We start from the raw sequence: 13,162 nt of genomic DNA, 5'->3' as shown, positions 1-13,162 counted from the left end.
GGATAGAGGGGTGGGGGTGGGGGTGGGGGATGGGGGATGGGGGGTGTGGGTGGTCCCGGGCCCTGGACTGCAGATGAAACCTGCAGGAAGCCCTGTCTGTTCTGTGTGGGACCCCCACTTCCATCGTGGCCCCCACCGCAGACACAGCAAGTCCACTCCAGTCCCTGTTCCAGCCTCTGGAGGGGTGCCGGCTCTGACCCCATCTGGCCCCCTGCCTTTCCCTCGAGATGTCCATGGGCCCCCAACTCTTTGACGAGGTCTCAGACACGCCAGGGAGGCCGGGGAAAGGATTCCTGGGGCAGCTGAGCCTGAGGCTGGGGACTTTTCTGTTGTTTCTGCAGCCCTAGGGCCTGGCACCGTAGGACCTCTGCAGGCTGGTTGGGGTGAATGAATGATTGACTGATGAATGAATGAATAAATGTCAGTTCGGCTCCCATTTCACCGCCTGGAATTTGGGACTCAGACTGGCTTCCTGGCTTCTCAGCTTGCAGACGGCCTATTGTGGGACTTCACCTCATGATCGTGTGAGTCAATACTCCCAATAAACTCCCCTCCATGTATACATCTGTCCTATTAGTGCTGTCCCTCTAGAGAACCCTGACTCATACACTGGGGGTGATGTCAACGCTGCTGTGACTGTCATTTTCTGGTTCTAGAGAAACAGTGGACCCACTGAGACCAAGGGCAAGGGGAGGAAAGGCCCGGGGTGGGGCTGAAGACACAGGTTCCAGGCCCAGCTCTGCTGCTCACCGATGAGGCTTCTCCTCTGTTGAGCAGGTACAATCGTAGGGCCCTACTCTTGAGCTTGCTGTGTGGGTTGACGGTGGCGGTCCACATACAAACACTCAGCATGGTGCCTGGCATGCAGACAGGGTTTTGTAAATCTTGGTCGTCATAGAGGATTCCATTTTTTACCACCGAGCACTTCATGACCCCTTTGGGCAAATGACTTCCCTCTCTGGACCCCTGTCTCCACTTCCACGTGGTGGCGGGCTCAGGACAGATGGCTTTGTAGCTCCATCCCATGCCATTTCATTAGCTCCGCCCATGGCATTTCATTCCATTCTCTTCCTTAGCTTCTCCATGCCTTGGCTTCCCTGTTGGGGTGATTTCAGCACCACAGGGAGGACAGCAGCCTAGGAGCTGTCCATGGAGCTGAATTCACGGGAGGGCACCTGGTGGAGAAGGCGGGGTGGGGCTGGAGGTGGGGGTGGGAGGGAAGCAGCAGGGGATGGCCAGAAAGGGAGGGAGCTTGGCATCCACTGGGCACAACTGGGTCTTCCACACCATGACAGCTCATGGAGTCAGCCTTTCCTGTTGTTCCAGGTGGCCCCAGTTGGGAGCTGAGGTGTGTTGATTGGGGTGCTGGGAACAATAGCCTGCCAGCTGTGGCTTGGCCATACCCTCTGCCAGCGCTTTCCCGCCCATCAGCCCTTTTCCCTGGAGTCCCTCCTTCAGCCAGGTCCTGAAAAGTCACATCTTTTGGCCAAGCTGCTGAAAATACCACTCAGCCAGAACTCATGTGCTCATGCCAGCCTCATTCATGACACCCCCAAACCAGAAACAGCCCAGGAGCCCATCAACAGCTTCATGGGAAAATGTATTGCAGTCTATCCCATCACTGGACTCTTCCGCAGCAGTGAAGACAGGTAAATTATAGTCTATTCCATCACTGGACTCTTACGCAGCAGTGAAGACAGGTGAATTATAGTCTATTCCATCACTGGACTCTTATGCAGCAGTGAAGACAGGTGAATTATAGTCTATTCCATCACTGGACTCTTACGCAGCAGTGAAGACAGGCGAATTATAGTCTATTCCATCACTGGACTCTTATGCAGCAGTGAAGACAGGCGAATTATAGTCTATTCCATCACTGGACTCTTACGCAGCAGTGAAGACAGGTAAATTATAGTCTATTCCATCACTGGACTCTTACGCAGCAGTGAAGACAGGTGAATTATAGTCTATCCCATCACTGGACTCTTACGCAGCAGTGAAGACAGGTGAATTATAGTCTATCCCATCACTGGACTCTTATACAGCAGTGAAGACAGGCGAATTATAGTCTATTCCATCACTGGCCTCTTACACAGCAGTGAAGACAGGTGAATTATAGTCTATTCCATCACCGGACTCTTACGCAGCAGTGAAGACAGGTGAATTATAGTCTATTCCATCACCGGACTCTTACGCAGCAGTGAAGACAGGCGAATTATAGTCTATTCCATCACTGGACTCTTACGCAGCAGTGAAGACAGGTGAATTATAGTCTATTCCATCACCGGACTCTTACGCAGCAGTGAAGACAGGCGAATTATAGTCTATTCCATCACTGGACTCTTACGCAGCAGTGAAGACAGGTGAATTATAGTCTATCCCATCACTGGACTCTTATACAGCAGTGAAGACAGGCGAATTATAGTCTATTCCATCACTGGCCTCTTACACAGCAGTGAAGACAGGTGAATTATAGTCTATTCCATCACCGGACTCTTACGCAGCAGTGAAGACAGGTGAATTATAGTCTATTCCATCACTGGACTCTTACGCAGCAGTGAAGACAGGCGAATTATAGTCTATTCCATCACTGGACTCTTACGCAGCAGTGAAGACAGGTGAATTATAGTCTATTCCATCACCGGACTCTTACGCAGCAGTGAAGACAGGTGAATTATAGTCTATCCCATCACTGGACTCTTACACAGCAGTGAAGACAGGCGAATTATAGTCTATTCCATCACTGGCCTCTTACACAGCAGTGAAGACAGGTGAATTATAGTCTATTCCATCACCGGACTCTTACGCAGCAGTGAAGACAGGTGAATTATAGTCTATTCCATCACCGGACTCTTACGCAGCAGTGAAGACAGGCGAATTATAGTCTATTCCATCACTGGACTCTTACGCAGCAGTGAAGACAGGTGAATTATAGTCTATTCCATCACCGGACTCTTACGCAGCAGTGAAGACAGGCGAATTATAGTCTATTCCATCACTGGACTCTTACGCAGCAGTGAAGACAGGTGAATTATAGTCTATCCCATCACTGGACTCTTATACAGCAGTGAAGACAGGCGAATTATAGTCTATTCCATCACTGGCCTCTTACACAGCAGTGAAGACAGGTGAATTATAGTCTATTCCATCACCGGACTCTTACGCAGCAGTGAAGACAGGCGAATTATAGTCTATTCCATCACTGGCCTCTTACACAGCAGTGAAGACAGGTAAATTATAGTCTATTCCATCACTGGACTCTTACGCAGCAGTGAAGACAGGTGAATTATAGTCTGTTCCATCACTGGACTCTTACGCAGCAGTGAAGACAGGCGAATTATAGTCTGTTCCATCACTGGACTCTTACGCAGCAGTGAAGACAGGCGAATTATAGTCTGTTCCATCACTGGACTCTTACGCAGCAGTGAAGACAGGCGAATTATAGTCTATTCCATCACTGGACTCTTACGCAGCAGTGAAGACAGGTGAATTATAGTCTGTTCCATCACTGGACTCTTACGCAGCAGTGAAGACAGGTGAATTATAGTCTATTCCATCACTGGACTCTTACGCAGCAGTGAAGACAGGCGAATTATAGTCTATTCCATCACTGGACTCTTATACAGCAGTGAAGACAGGCGAATTGCAGTTATGCGCAGCATGGATGCCTCTCTCAAACAATCACATGGAGCAGAAGTGGCCAGGCTCAATTCTGTGGAATCCTGTGTGGATCACAAACAGGCAACATAGAGGATGGTGTTTTGGGGTGCATGTTGAGGGAGAGAAGGTGTTCTCTTCATCACAATGGTGGCTGGCCTCCAGGAAGGGAGGGACAGTGGCTGGGAGGCCAGGGGCCTCTGGGATGCTGAAAAATTCTTTTTCTTCTTCTACTTCTTCTTTTTTTTTTTTTTTGAGACGGAGACTCACTGTGTGGCCGAAGCTGGAATGCAGTGGTGGGACCTCGGCTCACAGCAACCTCTGCCTCCCAGTTCAAGCGATTCTCATGCCTCAGCCTCCTGAGTAGCTGGAATTACATGCGCCTGCCACCATGCCAGGTTAATTTTTCATATTTTTAGTAGAGATTGGGTTTCACCATGTTGGCCTGGCTGATCTCGAACTTCTGACCTCAGGTGATCTGCCCACCTTGGCCTCCCAAAGTGCTGGGATTACAGGGCATGAGCCACCGCACCCAGCCCAGAGTGGTTAATTTTATGTTACATGAATTTAACTCAATAAAAAAAAGACAGGAAGGGGAAAGAAAGAAAGAAAAGGCAGGGGGCCGGGTGCGGTGGCTCATGCCTGTAATTCCAGCACTTTCGATGGCCAAGGTGGGTGGATCACGAGGTCAGGAGATTGAGACCATCCTAGCTAACACGGTGAAAACCCGTGTCTACTAAAAATACAAAAAATTAGCCAGGCGTGGTGGCAGGTGCCTGTAGTCCCGGCTACTCAGGAGGCTGAGGCAGGAGAATGGCGTGAACCCAGGAGGCGGAGCTTGCAGTGAGCCGAGATCGTGCCACTGCACTCCAGCCTGGGTGACAGAGTGAGACTCCGTCTCCAAAAAAAAAAAAAAAGGGAGCGGGGAACAGCAAAGGGCCCAGGGGAGTCAAGGTGCCTGTGAGTGTCCCCAGCAGCCCACCTCTCCTCCCCTCCCCCCAACCTTCAGGCCCCGGAAGCACAGGGCTGTCCCCTGGAGAAGTCTGGAGTGACTTAAAACACAGATATGGGGACCCATCTGATTCTGAGTTTCTGGCCAACAGCGCTCCATGTGGTTCAGAAGTCGCATTGTCTCAGGATGGGAGCAAAGTCCTGCTAATAGCTGTCAAGGGCTGGCCTCTTGCCAGGGCCTTGGCCCAACTTTCTCCTTTGCTCCTCCCAAAGGCCCTGGGAAGCAGGGTACTGATGGTAAGAAATGAAGCTCAGAGAGTTTCAGTGCCGAACTCAACATTGAACCACCAGAGCACAGGAGGGCACGGGACTCACAGCACTGGAGCATGGGGGACGCGGGACTCACACTCCCAGAGAACTGGAAGATGTGGAATTCACACCCCCAGAGAACGGGAGGACGCGGAACTCACACCACCATAGCACAGGAGGGCACGGGACTCACAGCTCTGGAGCATGGGGGACGCGGGACTCACGCCCCCAGGGAACGGGAGGACGCGGGACTCACACCCCCAGAGAACGGGAGGACGCGGGACTCACACCCCCAGAGAACGGGAGGACGCGGGACTCACACCCCCAGAGAACGGGAGGACGCGGGACTCACAGCACCATAGTATGGGAGGGCGCGGGACTCACAGCTCTGGAGCATGGGGGACGCGGGACTCACGCACCCAGGGAACGGGAGGACGCGGGACTCACACCCCCAGAGAACGGGAGGACGCGGGACTCACACCCCCAGAGAACGGGAGGACGCGGGACTCACACCCCCAGAGAACGGGAGGACGCGGGACTCACACCCCCAGAGAACGGGAGGACGCGGGACTCACACCCCCAGAGAACGGGAGGACGCGGGACTCACACCCCCAGAGAACGGGAGGACGCGGGACTCACACCCCCAGAGAACGGGAGGACGCGGGACTCACACCCCCAGAGAACGGGAGGACGCGGGACTCACACCCCCAGAGAACGGGAGGACACGGGACTCACAGCACCATAGCACAGGAGGGCACGGGACTCACAGCTCTGGAGCATGGGGGACGCGGGACTCACGCCCCCAGAGAACGGGAGGACGCGAGACTCACACCCCCAGAGAACGGGAGGACGCGGGACTCACACCCCCGGAGCATGGGGGGACGCAGGACTTACAGCACATCTTTAACTCCTAATCCCATCTACTGGGGAGGCTGAGGCAGGAGAATCGCTTGAACCCAGGAGGCAGAGGTTGCAGTGAGCTGAGATCGAGCCACTGCACTCCAGCCTGAGTGACAGAGCGAGACTCTTTTGTCATTTCCCTTTACTCCATGGCTACTTTGGTTTTTCTTTTCTTTTCTTTTCTTTTTTTTTTTTTTGAGATGGAGAGCTGGAGTGCAGTGGCATGATCTCCGCTCACTTGAACCTCCGCCTTTTTTGTATTTCTAGTAGAGAGAGGCCTAGAAGGCTCAGCTGCAGCCGCCTGCCCCGCAGGGCATTCCTGGCCCAGAAAGGGTAAAATCAGACTCTAAACTCATTCAGCTGAGTGGCTTGTCCTGGGTCTGCTGTAACAAGTGACCACCAATGGGCGGCTTAAAGCAACAGAAGCTGGCTGGGCACAGTAGCTACACCTGCAATCCCAGCGCTTGGGAGGCTGAGGCGGGAGGATCGCTTGAAGCCAGGAGTTCAAGTCCTGGCTGGGCAGCATAGTGATACCCCCATCTCTAAAAAAAGATGGTGCACGCCTGTAGTTCCAGCTACTCTGGAGGCTGAGGCGGGAGGCTTTCTTCAGCCCAGGAGGTCGAGGCTACAGTGAGCCATAATTGCGCCACTGCACTCCAACCGGGGCAAGAGAGTGAGAGCCTGTCTCAAACAACAACAGTAATGACAACAAAAACACCCAGAAACACATCGCCTCACAGCTCCGTAGGCCAGATGTCTGGTAGCACACGAAGTGGAGAGCGAGGCATGGGCAGGGCTGCAGGCTACAGGGGAGGCTCCCCACTGCCTCTTCCAGGTTCCCAGGCCCCAGGCATCCGTGGCTCCCGTGCCTTGAGGCTGCATTGCTCTTGCTCTGCCTCTGTGGTCCCACGCCTCTCCTCTTCCATCTGTGTCCAATCTCCCTCTGCCTCCCTCTTAGGAGAACTCATGATCACGTTGGGTGTGTCCAGATGCCTTATTTCTCTCCATCTTTAACTCAATCATGTCTACAAAGACCTTTCTTCCACATGCAGTCACGTCACGTTCACAGGGTTAGGGTTAGGGACGTGGATGTCTTTTTTTTTTTTTTTGAGATGGAGTCTTGCCTGTGGCCCAGGCTGGAGTGCAGTGGCACAATCTTGGTTCACTGCAAGCTCCCCCTCCTAGGTTCACACCATTCTCCTACCTCAGCCTCCTGAGTAGCCGGGACTACAGGCGCCTGCCACCATGCCCAGCTAATTTTTTGTATTTTTAGTAGAGACGGGGTTTCACCGTGTTAGCCGGGCGGTCTCGATCTCCTGACCTCGTGATCTGCCCACCTCGGCCTCCCAAAGTGCTGGGATCACAGGCTTGAGGCACTGTGCCCGGCCAGGGACGTGGATGTCTTTCAGGGGCCATTTTCAGTGGCCACATCACATGTGAGTGAGGGGACCAGGCCCTGGTTTCTGAGCCCCCGTGGTGTGCTCAGTCCTTGTGAGGTTATAGGTGAGGTAAGAATAGTGGCCCCCAGCGTGGAGCCTGTTTCCATTTCTCTTTTTCTCCCTCTAAGGCAGCACAGGTGGCCCAGCTGTGCCCTCCCGAGCAGGTGAGGCTGGCTGAGCCCTCTGGGTTCTCCATCCTTGCCTGTAAGTAGGGCTGAAAACAGCACTTTCGCCCAGGTGCTAGGAAATGAGACGCTGTGTGTAAAGTGACTGGCGGCTGCCTGGCCTGGTGGTAAAGCTCCTGGAAATGGGTGACTGTGTGAGTCCAGGCTCACACTGCTCTAAAGAACTACTGGAGACTGGGTCATTTATGAAGAAAGAGGTTTAATTGCCTCACAGTTCCACAGGCTGTGTAGGAAACATGGCTGGGAGTCCTCAGGAAACGCACAATCATGGTGGAAGGTGAAGGGGAAGCAGGCACATCCTCACATGGCGGCAGAAGAGAGAGAGAGAGCACGAGCGGGGAAGCGCCACATACTTTAAAACCATCAGATCTCGTGAGAACTCACTATCATGAGAATAGTGAGGGGGACATCCACCCCCGTGATCCAGTCACCTCCTACCAGGCCCCTCCCCTAACCTTGGGAATGACAATTCGACATGAGACCTGGGTGGGGACACAGAGCCAAACCACATCAGTGGCTTTTGGGAGATCTGAGTAGCAATGAAGGCACGGCCCCCTTGGGAGAAAGTGTCTGCCGGAAGCGCCTTGTGAATTCTGCGGTACTCACCATGGGCTGGGCGGGTTTTCATTGGGGGCGGCAGGGCCTTGGGGGTGGGGCCACACTCTGGGGAACCCTTTGGGTCGGGGAGTGAGCCCCGCTCTGGGCATAGGCAGCCCCAGCACAGCAGAGGGCGTTCCTTAGGTCCGGAAGGGGGCACAGTCAGGTGTGAGTTCTGGGCCCTGAGCTGGGGCCATCATCTCCTCCCGAGAGAGAGCACAGGTGCCATTGCAGGTGCTGCTAGGTGCTGTGCTGTGTGCCCTCTGAGCTTGGCGACGTTCCACTGAGCTGTGAGAGTCTCTATCCTGGGCTCTGTGGAGACCAGGATGAGAATAAGATGAGGACCAGTGGCTTCCAGGAGCCCCAGTCTTAGAGGTGGAGACAAAGAGCTGTGGAGGGGCCGGGAGTGGAGAGGAGCTGGAGGGTAGGCAGAGGGGGTGGGGATGGGGCAGGAGGCATGGAAGGGGCAGGGGACAGACAAAGAGCCACTGGAGCCAGATTAAGACAGAGGGGAGGTGTTAAGACTTGGAGCCGAAAGTGCTGGGAGTTAAGGGGAAATTCTACTAAAAGTTTATGGTAAGACACTGGGATGGGGGCCGGGTGCAGTGGCTCATGCCTGTAATCCCAGCACTTTGGGAGGCTGAGGCAGACAGATCACTTGAGGTCAAGAGTTCAAGACCAGCCTGGCCAACATGGCGAAACCCTGTCTCTACTAAAAACAAAAAATTAGCTGAGTGTGGTGGTACGCGCCTGTAATCCCAGCTACTTGGGAGACTGAGGCAGGAGGATCGCTTGAACCCTGGAGGCGGAGGTTGGAGTGAGCTGAGATTGCCTCACTGCACTCCAGCCTGGGTGACAAGAGTGAAACTCTATCTATAAAAAAGAAAAAGCCAAAAATGCTGAGAATTAAGGCAAAATTCTGCTAAAAGTTTATGGTAACACCTGGGATGGGAAAGGTCAGGTGTGCAGGAGGATAAGGCCCGAGGGAGAGAGATGCCCCTGGCTTGGGGCCCTGACAAGGCTGGAGGAATGGGGCCGTGGGGAAGGGGGGGGTGGCGCCTGGCTCAGACAAGGGTTCCCTGGTGGAGGGTTGGCGGCTGTGGGAGGGAGCGGGGAGGCTGGAAGCTGCAGGGCCTCCCTCAAAGCCAACCAGGCCTTTGGCGCCAGCATGGAGGGTCTTGGGCCAGCCCTGGAAGGGGAGTCCTTCATCCCTCTCTCCCGGGCTCCCAGCTGCTCACTGCCTATCCCTGCTCAAGAGAGGAGGCGGAAGGCTGTGTCAGGGAGGCCCAGCTGGGCTGGGGGTGGGGCCGAGGCTGCTGCTGCGGGTCTTCAGATGAGGACGCGAATGCTCCTAGGGGCCTGGCTGAGGCGGGACCAGCGGAAGGAGTAGGGAGGAGGGTTGGGACAGAGACTGGGTCCCGGAGATACAGGGCAAGGGCAGGGGCTGGTGTGAACTCACCCATAACCTCCAGGTTCGAGTCTCTCCCCGAGTGCTCCAGACCTGACCCTTGCTCTTCCCTTGGGACCCCACTGGCAAAAGGGACTTTGCAGATATGACTGAGTTAAGGATCAAGAGAGGGGAGATGACCCTGGATTATCCGGGCGGGTCCCCCTGAACCACAAAGGTCCTCGTAAGAGGCGGGCAGCAGGTCAGAGAGGAGAGGAGAGGCTGCCCTGCTGGCTCTGAAGATGGAGGAGGGACTGAGAGCCTAAGAACGCAGGCGGCCTCTGGAAGCTGGGAAAAGCAAGGAACGGATTCTCCCCGGAGCCCTTCCAGGAGGAAGCAGCCCTGCCCACACCTCAAGTTTAGCCCTGAGAAACCCGTGTTAGCTTCTGGCCTGCAGAACTGTGAGAGGATGAAGCTGTGTGGTTTCAAGTCACTAACTCTGGGGTCTTTTGTTCCAGCAGCCACAGGACCCTCGTCCAGGAACCAGCACCCCAGCCTGAACGGGGCTTCCTGATGACCTGCCCAGGCTCCCACCTCTCTGCTAGCTGGGGCTGTAAACATTTTATACTTGTGATGAGGCCACCAGCAAACACGGAGGCCTTCCTCCGGCGGTGACCCAGTGATGAGCCTGTGCCGATATCCCCAGGCACACTGGGGTTTTCACGGAAGCAATAACATCTCTGTCATTTTTTTCCAGACCTCACTGAAGATCCCCCTACCCCAGGCTCAAGTCAGAGAGAGAGGAGGTGACAGTGCTGGAATTTCAGCTGGGCATCTGTCCCAGCTCTGCACTGCGTGCGTCCAGCCCCTGCTGGAGCTTGCAGACGGCAGCCCTGCAGGAACCCACCAGGGCTGACTCCTTCCTCCCCAGATCCCACAAAACAGCAACGGATCTCCACCGGCACACGTTCCCCTCTATGTTCACATGGAGTGTCTTTTAATGGAAAGTGTATAAACTCGTTAATTTTGGTTACTGCACAGAAGTTAGGCAAGTTCCTGCAGCTTTATTCAATGACAAATGCTGTCCCTCCTGAGTGTGAAATTAACTCACTTTTCTTTTCTTTTTTTTTTTGAGATGGAGTCTCGCTCTTTCACCCAGGCTGGAGTGCAGTGGCGCGATCTCGGCTCACTGCCAGCTCCGCCTCCCAGGTTCACGCCATTCTCCTGCCTCAGCCTCCTGAGTAGCTGGGACTACAGGCGCCCGCCACCACGCCCAGCTAATTTTTTGTATTTTTCGTAGAGATGGGGTTTCAGTGTGTTAGCCAGGATGGTGTCGATCTCCTGACCTTGCGATCCGCCTGCCTCGGCCTCCCAAAGTGCTGGGATTACAGGCATGATCCACCGCGCCTGGCAAATTGACTCACTTTTCATGGCAGGTTTGAGGGAGACAGAGAAAACTCTTCTCTCACCTGAAACCGTGGCTTTGAGAAAAATAAAGTAGAACGACCGTGGCTCTTGGGAGCACGATCTGAAGGACTTGGCAAAATGTTTCCTCTTAGTGGCACCTGTGATGCCAGGTCTGTGAAAAGCCCAGGGAGCCCGGCTGGCATCACCTCTGTGGCGTCCCGTGGGCCTCTGGCCATGCTGTGTCGTAGGAGAAAGAGCCACCAGGCAGCTGTGTCTTGGAGGAGCCTCCCCGCTGCTGTCAGAGGTGCAGTGTGCACTTAAATAGCAAGAACCTGGGCGCAAAGCTGTGAGGCCCGGGGCTGGGTTTCTGCCCCTGCTGTCACACATGACCACCAACCGGGAGGTAGGAGGCTTAAAACAATAGACATTTACTCTCTCACAGTCTGGAGGCCACAAATCTGAAACCAAGGGGCCTCAGGGCTGCCCTCCCTGCAGGGCTCAGGGAGGCCCCTTCCTGCCTCTCCAGCTCCTGGCTGGTGGCTTCCTCGCTGTCCGTTTTCACACAGCCCCTCCTCTGTGTCTCTGTGTCCCTCTCCTTATAAGGACATAAGCCACAGCGGCCCAGAGCTGTGACCCTTCATCTTAACTTTCATCACCTCTGCAAAGACCCTGGTTCCACACTCACAGGTCCTGGGGCTAGGGACACAGCTCAACTTAAAACAGCCTCTAAGTGAGGGGGTTTCAGAGGAAGATTGCCCCAGCTCCTCCGTGCTGAGAAGGACTTGGACATGGAAGAGTACGGGAAGAGCATTCCCGCCGCTTGGAACAGCCCACAGGTGGAGGCATACGTCAGGAGGAGCAGGGCCCTGTGGGCCCAGTGGGTGCGGAAGGTCGTGTGGCGCAGTGTGTCTTCCAGAGGGCTCAGGAGTGTGGGGCTGGGAGCCACAGGGCCTGTGGCAGGCAGGTGTGACCAGGGACAAGCGTGTTGCTGGGGGAGACAGATCTGGAGGATCAGCGAGCCCAGGCTTCCCAGCGGTGGAGCCCCTGGACAAGGTTGTGTCCCTGTGGGAGGCAGAGGGCTTTTTCAGCCTTCATTTCAGGAACAATGACATGAAGCCCTGAGAAGGAGGAGCTCAGCCAGGAGCGGAAGGAGCTGGGCTCGAGCCCGGGGTTCAGTTCTACCAAACCCAGTCCAGAGCTGGCACCTGTCAGCAGCCAATGAGCACATTAAAAAATGTGATGAGGCCAGGCGATGGCTCACACCTGTAAACACAGCACTTTGGGAGGCTGAGGTGGGAGGATTGCCTGAAGCCAGTTCAAGACCAGCCTGGGCAACACAGTGAGGCCCCCATCTCTGCAAAAACTATAAATAAAAAAAATGAGGCCTGCTGCGGTGGCTCATGCCTGTAATCCCAGCAATTTGGGAGGCCCAGGCAGGTGGATCACTTGAGGTTAGAAGTTCAAGACCAGCCTGACCAACATGGTGAAAACTTGTCTCTACTAAAACAAAAACAAAAGCAAAAATTACCCACATGTGGTGGTGCACGCCTGTAATCCCAGCTACTCAGGAGGCTGAGGCAGGAGAATCACTTGAACCCGGGAGGCGGAGGTTGCAGTGAGCCGAGATTGCGCCTCTGCACTCCAGCCTGGGCGACAGAGCGATTAGCCGGGTGTGGTGGTGCACACCTGTAGTCCCAAGTACTTGGGTGGCTGAGGCTGGAGGATGGCTTGAGCCCAGGAATCTAAGGTGGTAGTGAGCTGAGATCACACCACTACACTCCCCCCTCGCTCCAGGGTGACAGGGTGAGGCCCTGTCTCAGAGTAAATAAATAAATAAGTAAATGAGAAATAAAAATGTGACAAGACCAGGTGCTCATTGATGACTGAATGGAAAAACAAAATGGGGTCCATCTGTGCCTGGAAAATTCTTCAGCCATAAAAAGGAGCGGAACCCTGACACAGGCTACACTGGGACGAATCTTGAGACCCTTCTGCAGAGTGAAAGACGCCGGTCACAAGAGGCTGCACGCGTGTGCCTCTGTGTCTCCGGAACGCCACGACAGGCAAAGCCACGGCAGCAGGGAGGATTGGGGGTGCCTGGGCTGGGGAGGGGGAGAGGCAGGCGGCTGCTAATGGGGTGGGTTTTTTTGTTGTTGTTGTTTTGTTTTTTGAGATGGAGTCTCGCTGTGTTGCCTAAGCTGGAGTACAGTGGCATGATCTCAGCTCACGGCAACCTCCACCTCCTGGGTCCAAGCAATTCTCCTGCCTCAGCCTCCCAAGTAGCTGGGATTATAGGTACGCACCACCACACCCAGCTAATTTTTGTATTT

At 54.6% G+C, this 13,162-nt stretch overlaps 1 long non-coding RNA gene across 1 annotated transcript; it reads left to right on the top strand.

Annotated features, from left to right (window-relative positions):
- The first annotated feature begins 1,235 nt into the window (after positions 1-1,235).
- On the top strand, positions 1,236-12,906 carry LOC112129449 (uncharacterized). The gene is made up of 4 exons (XR_008514748.1): positions 1,236-1,649; positions 3,916-4,055; positions 4,761-4,905; positions 10,183-12,906. It is a non-coding gene; the product is annotated as an uncharacterized LOC112129449 (long non-coding RNA).
- Positions 12,907-13,162: the final 256 nt, after the last annotated feature.

This window comes from Pongo abelii, chromosome 18 (genome assembly GCF_028885655.2).
Source record: "Pongo abelii isolate AG06213 chromosome 18, NHGRI_mPonAbe1-v2.0_pri, whole genome shotgun sequence".
Taxonomy (NCBI): Eukaryota; Metazoa; Chordata; class Mammalia; order Primates; family Hominidae; genus Pongo; species Pongo abelii.
The sequence above is the reverse complement of the archived record's forward strand: the minus strand, read 5'-3'. Positions and strand labels throughout refer to the sequence as shown.